This window comes from Pteropus vampyrus, unplaced genomic scaffold (genome assembly GCF_000151845.1).
Source record: "Pteropus vampyrus isolate Shadow unplaced genomic scaffold, Pvam_2.0 Scaffold4, whole genome shotgun sequence".
Classification (NCBI taxonomy): Eukaryota; Metazoa; Chordata; class Mammalia; order Chiroptera; family Pteropodidae; genus Pteropus; species Pteropus vampyrus.
Genome location: NW_011888785.1, coordinates 16,986,609 through 16,994,002, shown reverse-complemented (window position 1 = coordinate 16,994,002; position 7,394 = coordinate 16,986,609). Strand labels below are relative to the sequence as shown.

Sequence of the window (7,394 nt, the reverse complement as noted above, 5' to 3'; positions counted from 1 at the left end):
ATCTTAAGCTTACAATTTGGATTTCCCGTATTCGCCACTAGCGCTCGGGCTTTCGCGCCCGCGGGGGGAAAGGAGAGGGGACGCCCCGGGCCCCGCCACACACGGGGCCGTGCGACCGCGTGGGTCACTAGTTATTTTTTGTGCGCAGGCTTTGGTATTGGGTGTTTCGTCAGTAATTTAGCTTTAGAAATTGGTGAAACGTTGAGCTGTGCCTTAGTATTGTTTGACACATCCAACCTAAAGAGAAGTGGGACAGATACCTTGGGATCTTTTGTTTGGTACTTCGGGTCCTCGAAGGTGAGATTTGGGTGTTCGGTCCCGAGGTCTCTGAATTTTTCCATTGCTACAGAGAAATGCGCACTGTGAACTTGTCTGAACACTTAGGAGTAAGTCTCTTGAACTTCTTACATTTGCTAGAGCTCTGGGGCTATTGTCCTTAAATCAACCAACCAACTGACCAACAAATAAAAACCGACCGAGAAAGGTTTAGGACATTTAAGAATAAATCCATGTCACAGACTATAACGGGGTGACAACAGTATCCCGTGGAATGGGTTTGTTAGACTTCTAGGATTGGCCACAGAAAACTCCTCTTAACGTTAAGACGGTGACTTCCTCTAACACAACTTTCATCTATACAGGTAACTGCTTTCAGCAAGAAAATCATGCAAGCACTAAAAATAACCAACCTCTGAGTTCCTGAGAAGCCTTCTAGCCTTTGTTTCACTTGTTTAACATGTCATCCACGTTAATGAAGGTGTTAATGGAAATTAAGCATAAGGTCCTTCATTCCTTACAATAAAACCCTGGGGTGCATATGATCTTTGTAGTCACCCTTCCATCCATTTATTTAAAAATCATTATGTAAGTGCATTAGAAAGTATGCCAACTTTCTTAAAAAGAAAACATGGGTCAAAAATTTAGCCTAGGGTTTTTTTTTTTTTTTTTTTTTGTCTTTTAACTTAAAATTTTGTATTGGGATACAAAATCTTTTAGAAGATAACTGTAAAGTTATGGTGTGAAACCAATATTTAGTCCTGGTTTTATTTATTATATATATTAGATATTTGCAGTTTCACTTTGACAGGTTAGAATGTGAAGAGTGTACGTTCAGTTGAAGTTGGAAGCCAAGGAGAGTGAGAGAGAGCAAGGTGTTGAGTGGGTGTTCATTATTAAGGAGGATGTTTCAGCTCCTGGTCCCAAACCATCACAGAGGCAGGTTCTGGAGTCCATTAAGCCCTGTTTTAAAACACATTAACTGTATATTTATTAATGCTAATGACTCAGTTGGAGCCCTTCCAGTTTTGTGTTAAATAATTCATTGCAATTTTATATCAGTAAGAAACCAAGGACATTAATAAAAATTCCTTATGTTTGAATAATTTTAAGGTTTTGATCCACAGTCAGTAAAATTTGGATTAACTACAATGCTGGCAAATGGGGTATTATAGTTAATTGGATTTTCTAGCTTACTGAGATTTAGCGATATGAAACTCCTTTTGATTCCAACTCTTGTTAAAATGTCTTCTAAGATCTAGTAGATTTTAGTTCCTCCTTCTTGGAAACAGTACAGTGCAGTAAAAATAACTGATTATTTTTTGTATTGATGGAGGGTCATGATTCTGAATAGTAAATATCATTCTGGAATACTGTAAAATAAAATAGAGATTTTAAGTGATTATAATTGGATACCAAGCCCAAGACAATTATGAGAATTTTTCTGCAGCATTACAGAAAAATGAATTCGTTATTTTTTACTTTCTTGCTATTTTATTCGCAAAATCAAAAAACAATGAAATCAATCTAATTAAGGATTTTGAAGGTTCTAGAGACTGTTGAGGCTTTATTATGGGATTATATAGTGCATAGATTAAGGGCGTTATGGGCTGTGTGTCAGATTGGGGATTTCTGGTGTTGCCACTTGTAGCTGACTGACCTTGGACAGGTCCCTCAATTTCCGAGATGCAGTTTTTCATGTAAAACTCAGTTTTGTTATTGGCATTTAGTGAAATAATACATATGATGTCCTGTGTGATATGTAATAAAGACTCAATAGATGTTCATAATATGTTATCATTATTCGTGATTGCATCATACTGACATAATTGTTTTTCTAGATGAAAAGCAAGAGAAGTAACGGAGGAAGCGGCTACTGACTTTATAGTATAGCTGATCTGTAAACAGGACAGATTTTGGAGTTGGGCTGGTCTGGATTTGCACTCTGTTTTCTCTGCATGCTGTGCGTTTTGGGCAACTAGCAGAATTCCCCTAAACCCCAGAGTTGTCATTTGCAAATTTTCCTAAGATTGTTGTAAAGATTAAATTGGATAAAACACATAAAGTATGCAGTGCAATATCTCTCACATGGTAGAAATCATTACTCAAGGCAGTTATTATTCCTTCCAATTTCTTCCAAGTTTATCCGCCATCTTCCTCCTTTCTTCATTGGTACTTCATGAGGAGATCAAAGAATAAATTGTTTATTTCTGTTGAATAATCCAATATCTCAGCATATTCATTCCTTTTAACCAATCTATGATGGCTTTTGAAATAAACATACTGAATTTATTTTGCTTTTTTAGTGTGATTCAAAAGTGTAGCTTGTTATGTGATAAAATATACAGTATCATTGTCTAGCCATAAGAAAGTAGTAATCATCTACAGAAAATGAGGACAGTTTTTGAAAGTATGTGATATTCAATCAAAGTTTATTATTAATGATAATACTTCTGACTGTATAAAAGTGGCAGTGCTAATGTTTAATTTATCCATGCATGAAAGATCACGCCAACTTTATCATTGCCCACCTCAAATATAGCTGATCTGAGATTACCGTATTATAAAAGGTTTAATAAAACACATTGGCTTTCAAGCCATAGCACTCTAATTTACAACATCTGCCAGGGAGTGACTATTACACACCTATGGTTCTTTTATAAGATGGTTGAAATTGAATTTCAAAGTCATCCATTGATTTCAGTAGTATTTATGGTTTTCTGCTGAGTAGAATTTAGTGTTAGGGTGTTCATTTCTTTAGGAATTACCATAGTTGTCTCACTTTTTTTTTTTTTAAATTTAGGTTAGCATAAACAAAGATAAATGGGAACTTGTTAAAAATGTTTATATTAAAATTCATCTTTTTGTTTCTTTTTTTATTTTGAATGTTTTAGAAGAAGAAGAAGGTTTTCTGTAACATCCAGTGTAAGATTAAGGTCAAACTGACATGTCTTCATATTTGTTTAAATGCATTTCTTCACATTTATTTGGATTATCTCCAAAAAGGAAGTTTATACTCTGTGATATTTGAGATGAAACCCACATATCATTTCTTTAAAAGAGTTTGTGAGAGAACTGAATAAAAGGAAGAGGTTGTGGTTACACTGAATTTTTGAGTATGTTATCTTGTTCTGTAAGTGTGTAATTCTAGAGTCTAGTGTCATTTGATAAGTCAATTCTGTCAGAAAAGAGAAACGTAAGGTTAAAGGTTCATACACAAAATTTAACTTGTACCATAGCCTCCCGGTGTAGTTTCAGAAGGCTTTAATTTGAAAACTATGAAATGGTATTTAGATCTATGATACTTTCATTAGAGAATATATGTTTTTCATATGATAGAACCTTAGTGTGTCTCAAAATATAAGATGCTGTCCTTTTGCTATTGAAGTGTAACTCATTAATTCAACAAATAATTATTAAGTATTTCCTATGTTCTAGATACTGTGCTGGCATTCAGATCCAGTGACCATTGTTACCAGTCTTTGTCCTCAGAAACTTTAAGAGAAGACAGGCCAATGAATAGGCATTGACAATATGTATAAAGTGACAAAATCTACCATGCAAATTAGCATAATTTGCTATCAAAGAACATAGGAGGGACACCATTATAGTCTTGGTGAGATTGTGGAAAGCTTTCTAAAGGAAGCAATCAATGTCTGAGCAGAGGACTGAATAGAATATCTGATTATCTTAAATCGTTAACTCAGAAATGTGTAATATGCTTGTTATTTCATGATACTCTTGAACACAACTGTTGGTTTGCATTTTCATGAATGATTAATGACAATCAGGGAATGTAATCCATAATGAGATGTGTGCTTGTTTAGGTCAGAGTTTATTCATCAGTGACCTGATAAATACTTGGCAACGACACCTTTGATTGGCCTTTGCTGTTACTATTAACTGCTGTTCAGGGCAAAGATTCAATATTTAAAGAAACTGTAAGATGTCAATCTAGCGATGAAGGGCTTCAATGAAGCAATAGACTTCTTGGTCTTAAAATGTTCCCCCTGTGGTATCCTAGGCTTGAGATTAGTGTGCAAGGGAGAGACTGGCTTCTTGCTCCTTATGTCTTAGAAAATACATCTACAATTCCCTCTTCTATTTCTTCCTTTTCTTTCTACCTCCAGACCCCACCCTGTTATCCAGAATGTTGGGGGAATTGGCAGAACTTAAGGGGCAAGAAGGAGATAGGTCTGGGTGTTGGAGACATTCTAATTTTCTGCTTTCTTCATCTTTCAACTTGAGAGTCTTCATTCCATATTTGCAATTCTTTAAGGAATAATATCAACTGTAGTTTCTATTGGATGCTTTGCTTAAGAAGAACCATGGCTAAATTTTCAGAACCTTTATTGTGTCCAAAGCGAATATATTTAAAAGTGCACACTGTGAATTATAAGCTTGCTGCTATTTGCATCTTGCGTGGCAGCCACATAATGTGTTTTCGATTAACCTTTGTTAAATGCGCTAGGTATGAGGCTGTACAATGATTGACGTTGTATTTGAAATCAATGAACTAATCATTTCTTATTCCAAAGAATAGTTTTGTTTTTAGATGGAATGACATGTCTATATTTACATACGTCATTAGTATTTTATGACCGGACTCACTAGTCAAGTATGTTAATTAAAGGATGAGCCTTGGGTTGAAGGAGTGAGGGGTATAGTCCAGTTACATTGTTGACTGATATTTAAAGAAAGCTTTCTAGATTAGAAATTTTACATTCTAAATTAAAATGTAACCATTAAGAACTTACACTAACCATTAAGATCATGTAGGATCTTATATCTTTTTATCAAAATAGGTTCTTTTAGACGTAATGTAAATTTAGTCAAATATACATTAAAATATGTGTAATTGAATGTGAGATAAACCATTTGAGGCTGGGACAGAGAACTGTTTTTAATTTTCCGTTCAGAAGAAATTGTTCTCTAATAAAGGAAGTAGAGAAATCTATTGTAGATCAATTTCTTAGGCGAAAGGGGAAGATTAGGAATTAAATTTTCAGAACCATTTTATCTCCTTCAACCTGCCCTCATCGCCCTTAACTCGCCACCACAACCACGTACTTCTTGATGTTTTAAAAAGACAAAATTATAGTATGACACATTAAAAAAAATAACTTTTTCAAGATTGCTAGACTGTATAATGTAAACTTTGATGTGATAACTTCCGTTTAGTCACATGACTTCTCTCAAAGCTTTATTTCCAAAATAATTTGCTTTCCATTGCTTTTGTCAGAACATAGCTTTCTAAGTCAGAGCTACCCAAGTGCTTCTATCTGGAACAGAACTGTTCCCTATAGACCAATAAACATCTATGCACAATTCCATACATCTGAAACATTTCTCCAACTAGTGGTTTCAGCTAAATTAGCAACTTTGTATATTTACCTTAATAGGAAACATTCTAATTAATTGTAGGATTTAAGGGACTAGGTGTTTGCCACTGTGCATGAAATTTTCTTTTTCTCCTAGCGTAATAAAATTCCAGTTCTGAAGCCATGTATATATAAAATAAATTTCAAGTATTTGCTAGTTCCAATAAAATATTCTGAATGTATTGTTTCCTTTGGTGATACTTTGTTATAAAATTTATCATGTTGAAATGTTTGAAATATGTCTCTGCAGTGCTTATTTTACATGCTTGGTCTTTCATCACAGTACTTAAACTTTTCTCAATATGAAAATCTCATTCAGGGCACTGTGCAGAGTGGGCGTCATCCTAACAAATTGATTTGGGAGGTCCATACAGCATGCGTAATGATGATATATGCTCAAAACATGGAAGTTTTAAGGGGAAGTTTCTTTAAGATTACTGTTTAAGTCTTTCATACTTGCATTAAAACATTTTCCTACTAAAGAAGAGATAGAGGAAAGATATGCATACTTTTCCATACTTGGGAAGACAGTACCATTTACATATTTATGAGTGTTTCACAAAGATGCACGCTGTGCAATTCTCTCTCTCATTTGCAGTTTTCTTATTTGTATCATAACATTGTTATTCAGGTTGGGGTACAATTTTACTTTCTAAAATGAAAACACCATACTGCTTTAGTTTTTTATGTTTTTTAGAGCTTAGATACTTGGCTTCTTTGAGATGTTTTACAATAACTTTCCTTTCCCTTTTTATTTTATAGCTTTGAAGAAAGATGACACCACCTTTGATGAGGTAGGTTAAATGTCTTTATCTAATGTTAGATGTATTTAATTACTGCCAGGTAAAGTCAGTAGGTGCCAACTTCACACTTAGAAACAGAAAAAAAAAAGCCTTACAGAGGTGACATCTCTTTAGTTACATTATATTATTTTCCAATTTTAAATAATCATTCAACTGAATTTCGGTGGCCATCAACAGAAATATGTCTTTTTAAATTAACAAACAAAAAACACCTATAGGCCTTTGTGTTGTGTTCTTGATGGTGGCAGTGCTGGTGCAGCCCAGTGTGAGGTGCGTGTTCGTAAGTGGGGAATTCCAGGTCCCTTGCAGCCCTCCTCCGAATTAGGGTGTGATGAGATGTTGACGCCACATATCGTCTGTCAGACTCCCAAAGGAGGAGCTGACTTTTCCTGTTCTAGTTTTCCTATTCTTTGTATATCAGATCTGTCTTTATCTAGTTGCTGCAAAGTAGCAAAAAGCCTGTTCAAGTGAGGCAGAGGGATCATATGTAATTAATAGCATTCTCAATGTGATTTTTCACTTGTACTCTTTTCTGAGTTTTTTTTGTGTATCAGTGGAAATCACCAGAGAAGAAATATGTTTACAAAATGTTCTCAGGAGCGTTGTAGAGTGGTATTTCATTGTCACCATCTAAAGCCACAGTAATTGATCTGTGTTGTAAACTGGGCCACATGTGTGTATTTATCGCATGTTTACATATGAACACAGATATGTCTACACGATGTGTTTATCCTGCAGCCTAATGAAAGCATACATTAATTTGGTGTGGTTGTTTGATTTAACAGTTGCAATATGAAATATGCTACCTGTGCTCCCTCTGCTATAGTGCTTCAGAGAGGAAAGCACGTTCGTGCTCATGGAAAGTCCCCTTGGCCATGTGGCTGGCTGCGGTGCAGGGCAGGACCACTCAGGGAGAACCTGCTCCAGACTGGGA

General features: G+C 35.2%; 1 protein-coding gene across 2 annotated transcripts in view; it reads left to right on the top strand.

The window, feature by feature from the left end:
• The first annotated feature begins 6,395 nt into the window (after positions 1-6,395).
• CDK14 (cyclin dependent kinase 14) overlaps positions 6,396-7,394 on the top strand; it is a 546,209-nt gene continuing 545,210 nt past the window's right edge. For both annotated transcript variants that reach the window (XM_011363849.2, XM_023533297.1), the window contains exon 1: positions 6,396-6,451. The gene's annotated coding sequence lies outside the window, so the exon portion shown is untranslated. The remainder of the gene's footprint in view (positions 6,452-7,394) is intronic.